Here is a 20223-nt window from a genome sequence, read left to right as displayed (position 1 = left end):
AAAATTATAATGAAGTGATTATGGTATTGAAAAATGTGTTCGGTTATGCACTGTTGTGTTATTTTAAACTATAAACACGGTATTTTCTCCTCAAACTGCCTCCTCTGCTGGGCGCCGTGCTTCGGTTCCGCGTCCGGTGTGTCCAGGGCGTTATGTCAACAACGCTACATGAAGCAGATGAATGACTTTTTCTCTGCAGTGTGAAAACGGCAGCCACTTAAACCACTGACTGTGCACTCTACCTCCAAGTGGGCAGGGGTGGTAATTGCAACCGGTCAAAATGACCGACAGCCTTCAGATTTTCCGGTCATTGTTGTAAAAAAAACGGTCAATGACCGAGAATATCTGGTTAACGCGACCCCTGCTTGGCTGTGATCTTTTTGGCTTTATCGTGGTCCTGGGGAAATTTCTCTTTCCTTTTCAAAGCCTCCGCCAATGTCGATTGGTTCTGTGGCTTTTTACTCGCTGCCTTGAACTCGGCATGCTGTGATGGATGTTTCCTTTCCAGATGGCGTATCAAATTAGTTGTCTTGAAATGAGCTCTGTGTTTGCCCCCTTGCGAAATGCGAGACTTGCACATTTTACAAGTGGCTGTTGTGCTGCCTTCGCCTTCCAATGTATAAAAGTTTCATATTGCTGACATTTTGCTACCGTTACTAGCTGCCCATCTGAACTCGCCCGCCTGCCCAACGTAAACACACTCATTTACAGCAGGCCCTGTGGTAAAGGAGTGTCGAAATGAGCGTGTTAACGTTGGGCAGGTGGGGGAGTGATGTCTATGGCATGGACAGCCAGCATGCTAACGGCAGCAGTTTAGAAGTATTATACATTGGAAAGCGGAGGTAACAATGAACAACACAGATGAAAAACCTGGCCATTTTTGTTGTTTTGATTCATCTGATCTTTTATTACCGATTCCGATTTTGTAAAAATAACGTGATCGGCGCCGATACCCGATCCGAGGACATCCCTGTTTTATGTATGCCAAACCATGGAAGCCAAGCAATGTAATGCCGTGAACGGGGCAGCAACAAATCGTATTTTAGCCACCTAAAAAAAACAAAATCAGTGTAAGTGTATGCGACTCAGTGTTCTGCTTTGTTAAATTATTGTTTTTGTCAGTGGAGTTTGGTGGCTTTGAGTCAAAAAACACTTCCACTTATTTCATTTCTATTTTTTTGGTGGGCCTCTTCTTAACTGAGGCAGAGTTTGCTCAGCGCTGATTGATTGCATGTTCGTGACGTGAGGATCTTCTACTTTATTGATTTGACTTTTACAGACAGCACAGTTTCAGTGTGGGCAGCTAAGATTAGTTTGACCAATTCTGTGTCCGACCAAATGTCTCCCCCTCTGTCCTGAGTCAAAAAGAGTGTGTTTTTGCGGAACATAATGATGTCATGGTGGAGCTGACCTTTGGCCTTTTGGATGTCATCACTTCATCATTTAAACCTCTTCGACATTTGAGGGGAAAATTGGTCATTTTTAGCATAGAAAATCTTACTTTATGTCCAAAAACCAAATTTGAGGAAATTCTCTCAAGGCGTTCTTGAGTTATCTGGTTCACGAGAAGATGACAGAAGAGCAGATGGACAGACAACCTGAAACAATAATGCCTCCTGCCATGGCTGATGCCGATGCAGAGGCATACATATATCTCACACCATTATGGTCAAAGGTTTGGTTAGGGTTTAGGCACAAAACGGCCTGGTTATGGTGACATGCATCATAGTTTAGGTTAAAATAACCTCCTGGTCGAGGGTTAGGGAATCATCTGTATCATGTTTGCAAGAACGTTGACTGTTCGGAAACTAACACTGATCTCCCCGGTCACAGCTAACATCCATCAAGTCATGTGTTGAATTTGTGGCTCTGTAACATCACATTTTTCCTCCTTTTTGTTTTACACTTGAACATAAACATTGTGTTATTACTGGGCATTTGCTGAAATGGCTAATGCTGTTGTTTTCTGATGTGAATCTAGTCTACGGGTGTCCAGAGTTGCCCAAATTCACATTTCATGAAATCCATGAAGTAGACAGACAGAATAATACAGGGAAATGGGACCACCTATGGTATATGAATACCCACAGTTGGGGATTGATGTGAATATATTATCCAATATCGACCTAGAGTCTGAAGGGAGGATATTAAATATTGGATTCAGGAGACAGAGAAAAGGAACACGTAGAAGGAGGAGAAAGAATAAGACGAAAATCATCTGCCTGGGAGGCTCAGGGTAGAAAATTCCACTTTAACTCGAAATAAATGCTTTTTTGTACATTTTTTTTCTTTAGCAATGGAGTACAGTTAATAATTTCTCCTGGCAAAGACAGATGCTGTTCCCTTCCACTGCCCAAACAAGCCACCATGTTTATACTCCTGATAAACGTGTGTTTTCCTAAAAAGCATTAACTGGCTAAAAGGACACAGTCGGTGGCCTCTAAATGGCAGAAAAGAGAATACATGAATAATTTTGTGGTAAGACCGCCAGCAGAATCATCACACACACAAACAGCAGCTGCTTTTTGTGCCTCAATTTGCTCCAATCTGAGGAGCATTTCTGCAGCTTGATGAGCAGTTGATAGCTGCAAAAACACGAGCTGGACCCAAACTGAAAACTGTGCAGAATGATTGTGTTTAACTCTGAAGAAGAAGTAAACATGTCACTCCCAACCATGGTGCAGACTATAAGGCTACGTTCAGACTGCAGGCAAAACATTTGTTTCTCAAATAAGACAGACTGTCTCCATTGTAATTTGCAAGTGATGAGATCGGACTTGTGTGTCCAGACCTCACCAAAAAATCTGCATGGGTTGCTGTGGTAACCACGTAGACGTGAGTAACTATGTAGCTGAGCTGGTGACGAGGCATTCCAACGCGGAAGCATGAGGAATGGAGGACCATCTTTTTCGCCCTGCAAACAATCGAGCTATCAAGTTGCAGTGCAGAACTCCACAGTCAGCATCTGCTGCTCTCCATGCTGTCCCCCATAGTGCTCTGCCATGTCGTGGTCATGGTGTCCAGTAAGGATGTGGTAGTAACATGCGAGGGCTCTTCTCATGTCTCTATTTTTTACCCCCTTGTCTCCTCTGTCCTCCTGCCTGTGTCCCCAATATCAGTCTCAGCGCACCAACTTGAAAGGTGTCTCAATGCTTAAAATGCATCACGAGGAGAGAGGAGCTGTGAGCGAAGTCTTTTTTTTATCTCTGACGTATAAAGGAGCCGTGACACACATCATACTTCATTGACGTTACTTTAAAACGACAGATCTGTCTCATTTTGTTTGCCTGTTGCCTTGACTCCTCTCGTGTCTCCTCCTTTGCTCCTCCTCTCACAGCTCAGGGTGGACGGATTGAGATGCAAGGAGAGAAGGTGAGGAAAGGAATCGACACGTACAAATTTAGAAATGAGAGAGTTGTGTGTTGCACTGCACGTCACACAAAAGACACTATGAAATCTGATCTGAGCGTCCGATTGGAGTTATATTTCAACCCACCTCCAAATGTGGTTGGATCCAATTCGTATAGTTTTCTGCTGTCCAGACTCTCTAAACTCAATCTGGATACATTCTGGATATGCCAAAATCCAGATTTTGGCTGGCAGTCTGAACAAAGCCTGAGTTTTGTTCCTTTCAAGTTTCAGTAAAAGGCCGGCGGTGGAGAACAGAAGGTCTTGCAGGTTTTCATGTCAGCGAACCACAAACAGATGGCCATTAATTAGACTGCAGACCTCCATCTGGTGAGCTCTGACACCCAGATTTCTGCTGACAGATAATACTGAACTGTCTGCTGGTGAGGAGGTTAACACTAGAAAGCGTTGTTCATACTCTTTAAGGGATGTGCTGACGGCTGGACCAGATTTCATGAAGTCACGTTTTCATTTAAATGAGAGAGTCTACAGTCTAGCTTGCCTCTTTCTCAGCCTGTACCTTGGTAGAGTGGTGAGCTAAATGCTAACATGCTCTAAGTGACAATGCTAACATGTCATGTGATGTTAGGTTACACTGTTGGAAATGAAGATTCTATTTGCACAGTGCACACAGCAGTATTTGACACACAACAAGCTAAATGCTAATGCAAATGCTAACATGCTGATGTTTTGCAGGTTGAATACGGTTAGTAGCTGTGTGGTCACCTTCTTGGTTTAATGTGTTATCTTAGGGTTAGGTACCAAACTGTACTTTTAAGGGTACCGACTACATTTCGTCAGCGCTGCCCCAAAGTCTGGAAGCCAGCCATGAGCTCCACAGTGGTGATAGAGCTCCGTGGAGCAACCAGGTTCGGTTGAGAAAGGAAGCGGAAATGCCCTAAAGCCAGGAAGCCAGCCACAGAGCTCTGCAGCCGCTCTGTTGGCCTCCCAGTGAGTCAAACTACACACACACACACAAGCAGACAGACAGATGATTAGCTCTGTGTGTGATTAGAAAAGAGCAGAGAAGCTGAATTGCTTCTTAGTCTGCTATGTCATCCCTGCAGCTTGTTCAGAAATTACTTTTGTGTTATTACAGAGAAAGCAAACTACCAATAAAATGTGCTGAATTACAGGTACAAATGTGAAGAGTACCCGACCCAGCTATCATTCTGCTTGTGCAGCTTCTAGCTAAATGCTGACATCAGTATTCAGCACATTTAGCACACACACAGTACAGTTTAGGAGAATGTTATTTGTTACAAACCAAAGTATTGGGCAAACTGATATTCTGACCTGATGATGACACTAGATGAAACACTAAAGAGTAGTCTAACAAGTTACAATTAATCCTGAGGGGACATGAATGTCTGTGCAAGACTCTTAATCTTGTTGTCATCTGTGTTGGGGAGCAGATTATCAGCTGCTGTCAGACAAAGACCCTCCAGATGCTCTTATGAGGTACAAACGTGTAAAACATGCTTATTTTCAGTATGGGAGTCATGCTAACAAGCTTGCCTGTTTATTTTACAATTTAGAGATCATCTCCACATCACCTCTGGGAGCCAACGTCATTATGTTTTTCTCTTGTCAAGGTTCTTCCAGTTGTCAGCGACAGCAAAAATGACAAGCAAAGAGCAGCAATTGTGTTTTTTTGCAAAGCCCTGATGAGATTATGAATGTAGTGTTTCTTCCCTTCCTGTCTGAACAGCTCCTGAGGGAATCACCTCCACCTTGAAATGCTCTTAACAGTCGTGACTCATCCCATCGGGCTGCAACATCTCACGCTGCCGCAACTCAAGTTAAACTGCAAACATTACATTTTCCGCTTTTTTGAAATAAATATGTCCTCTAAGAGAAATGACACCGACTTTTATCCAGGTTAAAACAAAGTGTGTGATGTTTCTCTTTTATTTATCAAATGGCTAACAGCATTTTTCCTTTTTTGGACACAATTGGACACTCTTACTGTATTACAGTAACATTTATAGTACAGGTGGAGCCACAGTGTTCTTGTTCTGTTTCTTTCATCTTCCACCTTCATATCACCTTTGGGAATCGCACTCCTGTGTCTGCTGTAATTTCACATTGTTCACCAGAGGTGATTCATCAGCGGAGGGCCTTCACAGGGTCTCACAGCCGCTGATATTTCCATCTGTGAGCGCTGATATGGAACAGAGCTTTTGTTTACTCCCCACGCTTCCTGCCTGTCCGATCCAGTCATCGCAGGGGTGCTTTCAGTGATATATACTTACTCAGACCTCAACCTTCACACCCACTCATGTACTACAACACACATGTACAGTACGTACGTTATTTATATCCCTCTTTTGTCTTTCATCTTTCTCTCATACGGACCACACGATGACATAAAGCTAATCTTCTCTGATTTAAAGGAATGAATGTTTCAGGTTTGAATCTGAACTCTTAGAACTGGGGAGGACAATAAAGTGTGAGTAGGTAAAATATAAAAGCAGTAATAGTGAAGGACATTACATGATAGAACATTTAATGCAGCATTGCTGCTTTAATCCATAGACTTATTCAGACCTCATTCAGAAATGAAATGTTTAAGCTCATATTTAATAGTAAAGAACAATTTCACGTCACAGAGATTCAAAGTACTTAACATATGTAATGATAAAACAGTGATAAAAGTTTAATCACTGCCATGTGGTGCTGATATAAAATCAAACACTGACAGCAAAATTACAACCGAACTTGCTGTTTTGAAAAGGATCTTGTGATTTTCTTTTTTTTCTATTTAAAAGTCAATGTTCGGTGGCCAAATTTAAATACTTAAAAGTCAGAGGTTTTTTGAATGCACTGACAAGAAAAGGTGTCAGAAGTATTACAGTCTGTGGCTGCTGGGGTTTACTTCTCAAGAATGAGTAGGGCTGAAACTATTCATCGTTTTCAACCAATTGCTCTACAAAACACTGCAAAACTGTGGAAAAAGAGGTTATAAATAGGGATGCACCAAATATTTGGTAACCGAATATATTCAGCCGAATATTGCAAAAAAAACACACATTCGGTATTCGGTGGAATAAGTGAAAAGCAAGGCCGAATAATAGCGGCGTGTTTTGATGACACAATCAGCAAACAGCGTGTGGTGACAGACGGAGTAAAATATCAGCAGTGTGGTGATATTTTACTCCGTCCGTCACCGCACTCACATTTGCGACTAAAAATAGTTTTGTGCGAGCAAAAGAAATCATTCAGCACGCTGCGCGAGTACAGATTTCAACCAGCAGCAGAAACGAAAGGCGAATCCCGCCGGTTGTGGGTTGAACGGGGGTCACAGACACAGACAGGAATACGTATTCCTGTCACATACGGCGGCCATAGTGCTGCCAATAATTTCCTCTTCTTGGCGTCATGACTGCCCAAAAGTACCTGAACAGCTGAGCCGTGGCGGCACACAGGTATGTGACGTGTCAGAGGAGAAACGAGCCGTTCACATGTCTCTCTGTGTGGCAGGTAACGCTCCACAAACCTCACCGCACTTTAGGGACTGTTCTTTACTTGTCAGGGGAGGAGGGTGGCTGGTTGATTTTTATTTTATTTATTTATTTTATTTTGATCCCCCCTATGTTCATCACTCATTGATGCTGTTTTTGAAGTATGAATAAGTCAGTAAGTAATTTATTCCATTGAAATATCATTGATGTATTATAGAAAAGTGATTTATCTTTTTATAAATGACAAAAGGCACATCTGCCTCATTTTCGTTGTGGTATCGTGATACTACTCAGAACCATGATACTTTCACTGGTATCATACCGTGGGTCCCAATTTTGGTACCGTGACAACACTAATCTGGAGGGTTCATCTGCAAAAACTAATGAAAAACTAAACAACGGCATTCAGTATTCAGTACTCAGTATTCGGCCAAGCGTTTAATTTTATTCAGCTTCGGCCACAAATTTTCATTTCGGTGCATCCCTAGTTATAAAGTGTCTTATTTTATCTATATCCAAAGATATTCAGTTTACAGTAAATTAAGACAAGGAGAAGCAAAAGATCCTCACACTTTAGAGGCTGGAACCATCAAATATTTGGCTTTTTTTTTTAACTTAAAAATACTTTACTTAATGATGAATCTATTACCAGAACAATCCAATTGCCAATAAAAATGTTGGCGTTGTACATTTCTGCAAACCACAGACATGTTACATTTGCAGGTTATCATGATGCAGATGTGTTAACATGCAGTTAGGTTTAGGCACAAAAAACACTTGGTTATGGTTAAGAAAAGATCATGTTTGGCTTAAAATAAATGCTCTGGGGGACACAGTCCTGGTAGGAAAAGCAGCAATGTCTTAGTCAAAAAACAACCTCTTTTCATGGCACAATCAGCGGGGGAAACATGTCAATGACTCACTGAATCATAACCAGCGTTGCTGTTTGTTGGTCTTGAACAGTGACCAACAGCTCGGCACGTGTCTTCCCCAGGTGTCACACCATCCACCATCCCCTCCACCTCTCAAAGTCTGCTCATTGCTACGTCACTTTAGAACCATCGATATGATATATATGAAACTTGCAAATGTAACGTATTCATTGTTTCCAGAAACATCCAATACCAACATTAATGTCTGCTGACAGGGCTGAGCAGAGTCGATTTTCTGTCGATCGACTCATTGTTGCAGCTCTAAAAATCATCATTTACACTAACTTTGAAAAGTGAGAAGTCATAAAACGTCAGAAACTGTTGATCTAATTTTTCGTACATTATTTACTGTACAGTTTGTGTGATAAGTATTTAAAACAAAAAAAACTTGAAAAGCTAAATCTTCAAATATCCTGTATAAATGAAGGTTTCCACTTCAAATACACCTCAAAGTCTTGTGACTCTCCAGTTTCAGGCTGATCTTTTGAACATGTGAGGATTCAGTGTTTTACTTCAAGGTCACTCTCAAGGCGTCAGCAGGCCACTTCATATCCTCTGAGGTTTCAGAAAGCAGCATGTCTGTCGTCACATTTCACTCAGGGCAGTAAAGCTACATGATCGCTGGATCCACATGAGGTCGGTGTCCGATTTAAGTGAGTTTATTTTTCCCAGGAAATTAGTTTTCCATCTTGTGTCCTTGGATTCTTCGAAAACTCTGAGGGTTTTTTCCCATAAAGATCACTAAGCTTTCACACAATAAAGGAGCTGAACTGGCACAATGGTTAGAGTTCTGACTCTTCAGCATCAGCGTTTAACTGAGTCTTTACACTTGAGTTAGATAAACAGTGTCCAATTTCAGAGCAAGGCAGCAGGACATAGCTTGTGCTTATGAGCAAATTACCAACTTCTGGCAGATTCTTCAGTGTTTTTCTTATTTGTTTACAAAATTCACAAGAGGTCAGTGTGACTCATAAACTGTTATTGAGATTCTCATCATGGTTCGTAGTGAGCTCTAAACAGCCAATGAAACATTACTTATGAATTCAGATATTCCAGCACAGTTGAAAACAAGGTTTACAAGCAAATATAAGAGACTGACTTGACCGTCCATGTCAGTCACATAACGATCCAACTTATTTTTCACTGCTGCAGATTACACTGAAGGTAAACAACCCCCAAAACAAGCAGGAAGTCAGGCTGCAGTCTAAGGCATGTGGTGTATCACCTGCTGAGGTCTGAGAGTCGAACACTTCACGCCAAACATAAAACATGATGACTTTAAGTTTATGTTATCGGGTTACTTCTGGTCCCCTAAAACTGTGGAGCTGTAAAGGATGCAAGAAATTAACAGTCTCAGCAAATTGATGTGACTCAGCTGCCTGTTGCTTGTTATGTAGATTTGCTAGACCAGCCTGTGTCTCCCATGCTTCTCTCTTTCTGTTGCTACTTTACATTTTGTCTTTTTCTGTCACACTTACTTAAAAACAAGACGACAGACGAGGCTCTGTGAGGCTGTACGTAGACACAGCCTTGCTTTGATTGAAATTCCAACTTCACTAACTTAGACAATGCTTTTACTAACATGCTGATGTTTAGCAGCATGTTTACCATGTTTGCTTTTGTCTAGTGTGTTGGCTAATTTGCTGCAGATACAAAACTGAGGCAGATGCTGTGATTAGTTTTGCAGGAATTTGGTCCTCAGGTGGAGGAGTTTAAGTATCTCGGGATCTTGTTCACAGTGAGGGTAGGATGGAGCTGGAGATTGACAGGCGGATTGGGGCGGCGTCAGCAGTGATGCAGGCGCTTAACCGGTCCGTTGTGGTGAAGAGGGAGCTTAGCCAGAAAGCAGAGCTCTTGATTTACCAGTCGATCTACGTTCCAACCCTCACCTATGGTCATGAGCTCTGGGTAGTGACCGAAAGAGCGAGATCACAAGTACAAGCGGCCGAAATGAGTTTCCTCCGCAGGGTGGCTGGGCTCAGCCTTAGAGATAGGGTGAGGAGCTCGGACATCCGGGAGGGACTCGGAGTAGAGCCGCTGATCCTCCACATCGAGAAGAGCCAGTTGAGGTGGTTCGGGCATCTGGTAAGGATGCCTTCTGGACGCCTCTCTTGGGAGGTGTTTCGGGCATGTCATCACCCGGCTGGCCTGGGAACGCCTCAGGGTTCCTGCAGAAGAGCTGACGGAAGTGGCTGGGGAGAGGACTGTCTGGGCTTCTTTGCTAAGGCTGCTGCCCCCGCGACCCGGACCTGGACCCGGATAAGCGGAGGACGACGAGTACGAGTACGAGTACAAGTACGAGTACGAGTTGGTCATAAACCAAAATATTGGACAAAATTTTAAAATTCTGACTCGATCATGCTCAATGCGAAGTCAGAGGATCACCAAAGTTATTGGGATTCATCCTCTGGGGATCAGGAATGTCTGATTTAATGGCATTCCATCAATTAGTTGTTGATATGTTTCCGTCTGAACCAAGGTTGATCTTTGTTTTGTTTTTTACATGAATATACTGTATGTCTGTGTAAACTGTATGGTAAGCCTAAAAAAGGTATGTAACACCTTAACACATGTCTGAGATAAAAGAACAACAAAAGTGATGTATGGTAAGCCAGCCCGCTCTACTTTCTAGGGCACCAGATGCAGCTGCTTTGTCAAGCCCATCAGCGTGTGATTGACAACAAAGGCACCCCTTAACATCTCTATGAGATGCGTCAGGCTTTCACCGAACTACCATGTAAACCCATCTGCAGCAGCACTTGACACTGACGTTGTATAAAGAGCAAGAAAGTCTTCATGGGACTGTCCAGGCTACAGTTCGTGTCTCGTGTGATACCAAAAGTCAATCTTGTTTTAAAATAACATTAAGCAAGTTGGGTAGTTGTTACGCACTGACATCACTCACGTAACATATTAACGTCACATAACGTTACATAATAAACCAACAGGTTCTCATCCCAAGTCGTCGCATATCGCTGCTTTGTCAGTGGGCATTCACGTCAACATATTATGCACTAGGTATCTCTGCGTCTAACCATCCAACCCGTCTGCTGTTGGTATTCCAGGATGCTACTACCAACACCAGGACGTCAAAAATGAACATGGTTAGGTTTAGAAAAATCAAGGTTTGGCTGTACATTAATACCTGGAGCAAACACTGGGGTCCAGGGTGAAAGTCCGGGGTTTGCTGGACCCATCCACCACCAACCACTCACTCCAGCCCTACAGGGACTTTCCAGCTTCTTATGTTACGTCGTTCCCAGCAGCGTATCATACTGCTGTGACAGGTGCGATTCAACTGTCTGGTGGCGTGTCATAACACCGCGAAAGATTTCGCCCGTTTGCGTTAGATACTTGTATCATCCCTCCGCCAAAGGTTGCTTTTGGCGTCAGGTGTCTGTCACTGATATAAAGCAGCGGTATTCGACAACTTTGGAATGTAAACGGGCTGAATAAACATTCTTCTTTTAACCCAACAACATCTTTTTTCGAAACCTAACCAAGTAGTTTAGTTACCTAAAGACCTAACCCTGACTGTTTCACATTAACCACATGTTACAATGTGTTTTAGCAGTGCATCACAAAGATACCCTAAAGGGTGCCCCATGAATCGCTCTCAAACACTAAGGGGCGTGACAAAGCATCAGTATCTAACAACCTGGGAATGAGAATGGGTTGTGTATGCTACCATGGCTAACACATGTTCAAGACCTGAAGCACCACCTCATCATTTCTATGGTATCTGTAGCTTTTCACTCTGGCAGCAGGACAAAGGTGTCCATCAAGGACAACACAACAAAAGACAGCGGAGGCTGCAAAGTGTTCTTAAGCAAGGCAATGGCGAGGTTACACATTGAGTCATATCTGCAAAATGTCTCAGATGAAAAAAACAGGAAATATGGAGTAACTAATGACATTTTTTATTTTTAAATAAAATTAATAAATATCAAAATGTATATAAAAGATGAATGAAAATGAGTCAAAGCTCAGTAAGTCCGTAGGTTAACACTTCATTTTACTTTTAAATTTTTGTTGAAAATTATTCGGTTTTTTTTTTAAATCAAATTCTAGCTTTAATCAATTTTAAAAAATCCATATAGGCTCATATTAAATTAAGTTCATTAATATATATTTCTATCCACTTCAGCTGTAAGTTATGAGCTTACATTGTTACTTCTTCAGGGACCCTTGGGTGTTAGGGGCCCCAGCATGTCCCCTGTATTTGTTGCTTATCTGAATGTGTTGCTAGAGAGAATTACACTGCTCATGGCTGCCAGCAAAACCAAAAAAAAAAAACTCTGAGTTTGACATTTGGCGCCTTCGCTGTGTTTTAGCAGCTCGGTCCTCTGAATTAAACTCAGTCATGTCTGTGCCAAGTCATCCAAAACATACCGATGATTTCTACATTACGCAACAGACGCACTGCTGTTTTTTGTTTTTATAAATGCCCCTTCTGTAATTTCCTCCATGAGTGAAACAGCAGGAGGGTTTATCATCCTGAGAATAGAGATTTTTTTTATTTTATTTTTTTTTAGCAAAACAGCAACAAAGGGCCAGTAAATGAAATTCTGCAGAGTAAGACATCCTCTCTCCATGGAGATCAGGAGATAAGGTGACAGCGCAGGTGATGAAACAGACTACTGTAAACAATAACGTCGCTGTAAACTCACAGCTGTTTTCACACACAAACACCACAGGTCCCTGTTTGAATCATGTCATGGTGGAAAAACTCACCTTTAATTTTCCTGGCTTCTCCGACGACATGACGCACTCAGCTCGCTCCGTGCCATCTAAGTTTTATGTCCAGAAATTTAGAAAAATAACAAAACAAAGGATGCTTTAAAAAGAAACACTTTGCTGTGTCTGCTTCCTGTCGGTGTGTGTCTGTACTGTCCACCGGCTCCGGTCCGATTATCACACGGTAATGGATGTGAGCTCCTCCACTCTCTATCTCCTCCCTGCCGGGAGCTGCGCGTCGTGTTTTGGACGTCAAGGGAAATAAAAGAGAGAGGTTTATCGGTTCACCTTGACAGCCTGGCTCCTCCCTCCCTTCCTCTCTCTCCTCTCCTTCATTCAGTCCCTCCCTCCCTCTCTCATCGCATCAGAAGGAGCGTTTCGTGACATTCAGCCTGTCTGCCTGTCTGGATGATGAGAATACAAATCGACCTGCCGGCAGGGGTTTTCCAGGGACGCACGACTTGGCAAAGGGAAGGCAGACGCTGTGTGGAGGGCGCGAAGAGGGAGAGTTGTAGGTGTGAAATAGTGGGGTGATACATATGTGTGTATGCAAAGTATTTACATTACACAGGTCTATTCATGTGTGCTCTCAGATCTGTTCCAGTGCTGAAACTGTGGGTGACAAAAAGACATGAGTCCTCAAAGTATTTATTTAGACATCATTTTTGGGGTTGTTGGGGGAAAATGGTGGTTTTTGGTTGTCTTGTCTCATTGGTCAGATGGTCAGGCAGGTTTATGACGATGCTCAACCACCAGACACCAACTAACAGTCTGTACAGCCAGACCAACACATTCCCACTCCAACCTCGTCACATATTGACGTTTGGTCATGGATTTTCCACGTCCTCATACGACCTGCAGGGTACCCTGGGTTGATGTTCTGGGACACCGTGTCAAGTTCTGCCTGATACTGCACATGCATTGTTTTCTTTCAAGATACACTTAGCTAGGTTTAGGCAACAAAAACACATGGTTAGGTTTAGGCAACAAAAACATGTGGCTAGGTTTAGGCAACAAAAACACATGGTTAGGTTTAGGCAACAAAAACACGTGGCTAGGTTTAGGCAACAAAAACACAAAGTTAGGTCTAGGCAACAAAAACACGTGGCTAGGTTTAGGCAACAAAAACACAAAGTTAGGTTTAGGCAACAAAAGCACGTGGTTAGGTTTGGGGCATCAAAAACACATGGCTAGGTTTAAGCAACAAAATAAGTGGTTAGGTTTGGGGCAATAAAAACACGAGGTTAGGTTTAGGCAACAAAAACACGTGGTTAGGTTTGGGGCATCAAAAACACGAGGTTAGGTTTAGGCAACAAAAGCACGTGGCTAGGTTTAGGCAACAAAAACACGTGGTTAGGTTTAGGCAACAAAATAAGTGGTTAGGTTTGGGGCAACAAAAACACGTGGTTAGGTTTAGGCAACAAAAACATGTGGTTAGGTTTGGGGCATCAAAAGCACGAGGTTAGGTTTAGGCAACAAAAACAAAAAGTTAGGTTTAGGCAACAAAAACATGTGGTTAGGTTTGGGGCATCAAAAACACGAGGTTAGGTTTAGGCAACAAAAGCACGAGGTTAGGTTTAGGCAACAAAAGCACAAGGTTAGGTTTAGGCAACAAAAGCACGAGGTTAGGTTTAGGCAACAAAAGCACGAGGTTAGGTTTAGGCAACAAAAGCATGTGGTTAGGTTTAGGCAACAAAAGCATGTGGTTAGGTTTAGGCAACAAAATAAGTGGTTAGGTTTAGGCAACAAAAGCATGTGGTTAGGTTTAGGCAACAAAAACACGTGGTTAGGTTTAGGCAACAAAAGCATGTGGTTAGGTTTAGGCAACAAAATAAGTGGTTAGGTTTAGGCAACAAAAGCATGTGGTTAGGTTTAGGCAACAAAAGCACGTGGTTAGGTTTAGGCAACAAAAACACAAGGTTAGGTTTAGCAACGAAAACACGTTGTCAGGTTTAGGCAACAAAAACATGAGTTTAGGTTTAGGCAACAAAAATACGAGGTTAGGTTTAGGCAACAAAAACATGAGTTTAGGTTTAGGCAACAAAACACACGAGGTTAGGTTTAGGCAACAAAAGCACGTGGCTAGGTTTAGGCAACAAAAACACGTGGTTAGGTTTAGGCAACAAAATAAGTGGTTAGGTTTGAGGCAACAAAAACACGTGGTTAGGTTTAGGCAACAAAAACATGTGGTTAGGTTTGGGGCATCAAAAGCACGAGGTAGGTTTAGGCAACAAAAACAAAAAGTTAGGTTTAGGCAACAAAAACATGTGGCTAGGTTTGGGGCATCAAAAACACGAGGTTAGGTTTAGGCAACAAAAGCACGAGGTTAGGTTTAGGCAACAAAAGCACAAGGTTAGGTTTAGGCAACAAAAGCACGAGGTTAGGTTTAGGCAACAAAAGCACGAGGTTAGGTTTAGGCAACAAAAGCATGTGGTTAGGTTTAGGCAACAAAAGCATGTGGTTAGGTTTAGGCAACAAAATAAGTGGTTAGGTTTAGGCAACAAAAGCATGTGGTTAGGTTTAGGCAACAAAAGCACGTGGTTAGGTTTAGGCAACAAAAACACAAGGTTAGGTTTAAGCAACGAAAACACGTTGTCAGGTTTAGGCAACAAAAACATGAGGTTAGGTTTAGGCAACAAAAATACGAGGTTAGGTTTAGGCAACAAAAACATGAGTTTAGGTTTAGGCAACAAAACACACGTGGCTAAGTTTAGGAAAAAAGAACAGGGCTTGGCTTTAGAATCTGACGGGACGCAAACACTGTTCTCTCGGGTGACAGTCGGTGTTTGTTCGACCCATCCACCACCACTCACGCCCCACTTGGACTTTTGCCACCGTAACTTTCCCACCGCATTTACCTCTGACCTCGCTGGGCGCCGTTAAACAATAATGGCAACCGGCTGCGTATCATGCCTAACTTAAAGGATGCCTTTTTCCTTGGTTTCTGACGCCGTAAGTCACTGCCCAAGCGCCGGATTTCGCCGACTTTAGAGTGAGACCGGGCTCTCGAGACAAGCGGCAGCGTTAGGTTGTATTTCAGTAGAGGCAAGTGTGGTTTTAGTGGTACTGTGTTAGTTAATATAGCTGGATTAATGCATGACATTGAACATCCTTGATTGCTGTTGTTATTTATCATTACTCGTCAATTTGAGATCAGTGGCTGATAGAATAGTTTAAATGGAGAGGACGCTGTGTGGGAAAAGCCCCACTCTCTTCCAGTGCCTCGAGAGGGAAAAAAACAATACACAAGCCCAAACTCTTTGGCAGTGGAAGCAGATTTACTGTTGTCATCTGCTCATAGTTGGCAGAAGTTTGTAATTCTGTCAAGGAAGACAATAACTGCTGCTGCCATGAACAATGATGTGGATTATATTCTACCAAACAAAGTTGAAAGTCTACCTTTTGAAGAAAAATGTGAGTCCAAGTAGTTGTTGCCGCACCATTTTTCCCACCTAAAAACACCACGTACTGAAGACCATTTCATAGTTTCAACGTCTGTGTGGCCACAGGCGTCCAACAGCCCCTGTGCAGACGTCAGGCTGCCCATATGCTGGAACTGGACTCTGGTTTTCTGTGCACTGTATTCCTAATCCTTAGTCCTATTCTTTTTTTGACTTTCTTGCTGTTCAACAAACAAAGGGGCTCTTCCTCTTGCTGTCAGACGGTCTCCATCATGTTTAACCTAGTAGTGTGGAGCATGTTAGGCTTGCTTCCGGCTTTCTTACAGTGCAGACGCTCTGCTGCTTGCGCTCCACTTTGCTTACATTCTTTTGTGGATATACTTGGTTTTTTTCCGCTAAAAGCTACAGAAAGTAGATCCTGGATACTTATAAAGCATTGGGACTTTAATTTGTGAAAGATACAGAGGACTACTGCCATATTTTCACCATTTTTCACCACTTTAGTACTGTGTGAGCAGGGCTGAGGCACAGTGCAAGCCTTTTGCTGTGTCTGTGACTGGAAACCTGTGATTAGGACAAGGACAAGATGGCAAAATCTGTGAGCTGCACAGAGTGTGAGCGACGAACCGAGACGATAAGGCAGTTTCAAATGAAGAATAAAACGCTACAACAAATTCGTGAGAGTGAGCAATCCATTGACTCTGTGGCAGCTAACATACAAGGTGCTGATGGACAGACTGGTGTCTATGGAAATACAACAAATGTGGAGCATACCATCGCTGACTTGGCTGACACAATCCCATGGATATGTCCTAACACCACTGGATCAGCTGGCACAGGACTGGTGCTCGACCAAAAGCATCAACTCCAGCCAGGACTTGGTCTGATGTCACTAGACGCAAAGGCAAATCCAGCAGGAAATCAGTCAAGAGAGCCCCAACGCTCACCCCTCCACTTGAACTCTCTCTACACAACAGATATGATGCACTGGCTCCAAATGAAATATGTGACAATACCAACTACACTGAACCCAGGCAGGCCAAAGCTATCCAAAATGTAAGCAATAGCCCCAAAACCACTGCTAGACCCAAGGCCAGAAAAAACTATGCTAACTCCACACCTGAGAAGCCAGATACCATCCTGATCGGAGACTCAATAACCAAGCATGTAAGAATGGCAAAGACTGAAAATCTAACAGTGTCTGACACGTCTGTCAGGGAGCTAACCGAGCTGTTGCCAGTGATCCTCTCTATACATCCTACCAAAGGTGAGCCCTCGGAGCATGTACAAAGCATGTAAAATCAATGTAAACTGACACAAAGGCGAACACCTGCTACATCTGCATGCATGGAGCCACCCAGTGATTGAATGTACTGTGGTCAAGGTCCTGAGTGTTAATCTGTTTACATGAACCTTTGATTTCTGGTTCCCGTGTTTCCATCAATAAAGCAGCATCGGGTTTTTTCCTTTCCATGCCTTTTACTAACCTTAACCAAGTAGGTTTTGTTGTCTAAGCCTAACCAAACCATAACCATATTAAAGACAAATCATTATTTTGCCGTTTAGGCTGGAGAACTTTTTGTTGACATGCAAATGGATCAGTAACGTTGCTAGTAATCAAATTTGTCTAGCCCTACTAGCAGGTTGACATTTTTGGCTTTTGTCTCAACAGCTGTGGACTCATTAGGCCCGTTTCCACTGAAGAAGTTCCTGGTACTATTTGGGGGGCAGGAACTACTACAGGAAATCTGTTTCATACTTTGGTTTATGACATTCCCATCAGCCTCACATGTAGGCCTATCCACTCACCGCTTATCCACAGCTTCACCCTCCAGCCTGAATATGGTCAATTCTGGTTTAAAAATCCAAGATGGCGACGGCCAAAATGCCAAATTCAAGGCTTCAACAGCAGTCCACAAACCAGTTTGTGATGGCACGGTAACTACTAAATTTCATACAGTCTGTTGTTAGCATGCTAACATTTGCTAACTAGCACTACAGACAAAGTACAGCTGAGGCTAATGGGAATGCCGTTCATGAACCAAAGTTTTGAACAGTTTAAAAATGTGACAGTGGCTCATAAAGGTTATTACAGTTCATCCTGTCAGGGAGTTGAATGACTATAGGCCCGTTTCCACCGCAGTAACTTCGGGGTAATTTTATGGGGCCGGGGCTGTTGGTGCGTGTCTCCACCGCAGGAACCAGCCCCGAAGGACAGAGTTCCAAAATCGAAATCACGATGTCTAGAAAGCATCAGCTGACAGGGACAGCTAACAGCAGCAGCAAAGCTAACATCAGGACGTCATCTGTTAAAAGCCTCCCGTTGTCGGATACGACATGAAACTACTCCAGTTAGTTCAATCATGTTGTAACTAAGACATCCGCTGGAAAAAAAAAAAATTTCACGGACCGTTTATTGAGTTATTGAGTTATTACAGACACCGCTAACAGCACCAACAGCCCCGGCCCCGTAAAATTACCCCGAAGTTCCTGCGGTGGAAACGGGCCTATTGTCATTCAACTCCCTGACAGGATGAACTGTAATAACCTTTATGAGCCACTGTCACATTTTTAAACTGTTCAAAACTTTGGTATATGAATGACATTCCCATTAGCCTCAGCTGTACTTTGTCTTTAGCGCTAGTTAGCAAATGTTAGCATGCTAACAACAGACTGTATGAAATTCAGTAGTTACCGTGCCATCACAAACAGGTTTGTGGACTGCTGTTGAAGCCTTGAATTTGGCATTTTGGCCGTCGCCATCTTGGATTTTTAAACCAGAATTGACCATATTGTCTACATATATTGTCTACTTTAATATTTTATCTTATTTTATTTTATTTTAATGTCTACTTTAATATTTTATTTTATTTATTTCATTGTCTATTTTAGTATCTTATTTATATCTTCATCTTTATCTCTTGTTTCCATTCATGCTGTATTTCTATTTCTACTTTGCACGGAGCATTGGAACAAAAACAATTTCCCCCCGGGGATTAATAAAGTATTCTGAATCTGAATCTGAATCTGAATATTCAGACTGGAGGGTGGAGCTGTGGATAAGCAGGGAGTGGATCTGATATCTGAGGCTGATGGGAATGTCATAAACCAAAGTATGAGACAGATTTAAATTTTGACCAAACTTCATGGCAACCCATCCAGTAGTGGTTTGTCACAAAAATACAATCCTGCCGGTGTGCTAGATGAAAAGTCAGGGGCATGTTCAATCCCAAGACATGCACCATTTTGCTACAGTTTCCAGGCTGAACGACATGTTCTTTGAAATTGTGTGCAACAGGCTTTGAGGTACATTTTCTCATTTGGTGGGTGTGTCAGAGTTACCCAATCAGCAGCGACGTGTATATAAATAAATGTCCAGTAGATCTTTACACTTGCTTTGACGATGTAAAGGTATGTTTCCCATGCCGAAAGCCCCTTTAAATTAAATTGAATTAAACTTTGCTGTAACACAAGAGGGTTTTCAACTTAACACCATTTCTGTTTGAATAAATGTTTTGCTACATTTGACAGGGCTGAACGCAGCCCAGGTGATTCATGTAGCACCCACATAATACCATCTTCCTGTAAGTCTTTGTCGTATCTGAGATTACTGCTACCTGTAAACATTGTAATTGCTAACAAGCTTGCATGCTAAACTTTGAACTTGTTAATATGCTAATATTCACATGCAAATATTAGTATTCAGCTTAATTACAGCAAAACTGGATCAAGGCTAAGACTGCAAACAGTTTGCATCTTGTGTTGTCGAACTGAGTCTGAAGAATTGAATCTGAGGTGTCCTAAAATGGCCACCATACAGAGATGAAATTAAGTGACAACATGACCTCTCCTCTGACGCTGCCCTCAGGACAAGGCATGGCTAGATTTTCAATTTCTCAGCAGCACATATTAAACACTTGGTCACACAGAGTCCTGCTGGGTTTCCGTCTTGCCATCTGATCAGAAACTGATTGTACCTGGTGAAAGAAATTAAACGCAGCAGGACCGAGGAGCACTTCAGGAAAATGAATTAATACCTGAGATTAAAGGAACACTCAGAGTTTGTGTGTTTTTTAAGGCTTCTAGCCGGTCAACTCACTTGATGAATAGAAAAAAGAAAACCTCCATGTGTCTCTGGCAGATCAGGGGCTTGATGCTCTACCTGTTTACAGTCCTCGGGGCCCTGAGTCCTGCTGCTCCTCTGCTCTATCACCTGGCTATTATCACAGTTAGTCTATTATAATTAACCTGGAGTCAGAGGTGTAAAATAATCCCTGAGTA

The 20223-nt window shown here is 42.5% G+C and overlaps 1 protein-coding gene across 2 annotated transcripts in view; it reads right to left on the bottom strand.

Annotated features, from left to right (window-relative positions):
• The window catches only part of prr7 (proline rich 7 (synaptic)), a 39952-nt gene extending 27027 nt beyond the window's left edge, over window positions 1-12925 (bottom strand). For both annotated transcript variants that reach the window (XM_033638471.2, XM_033638483.2), the window contains exon 1: window positions 12539-12925. The gene's annotated coding sequence lies outside the window, so the exon portion shown is untranslated. The remainder of the gene's footprint in view (window positions 1-12538) is intronic.
• Between the last annotated feature and the right edge of the window lie 7298 nt (window positions 12926-20223).

Source organism: Epinephelus lanceolatus, chromosome 11, assembly GCF_041903045.1.
Source record: "Epinephelus lanceolatus isolate andai-2023 chromosome 11, ASM4190304v1, whole genome shotgun sequence".
Lineage (NCBI taxonomy): Eukaryota > Metazoa > Chordata > Actinopteri > Perciformes > Serranidae > Epinephelus > Epinephelus lanceolatus.
This window is presented reverse-complemented; position numbering and strand designations above follow the sequence as displayed.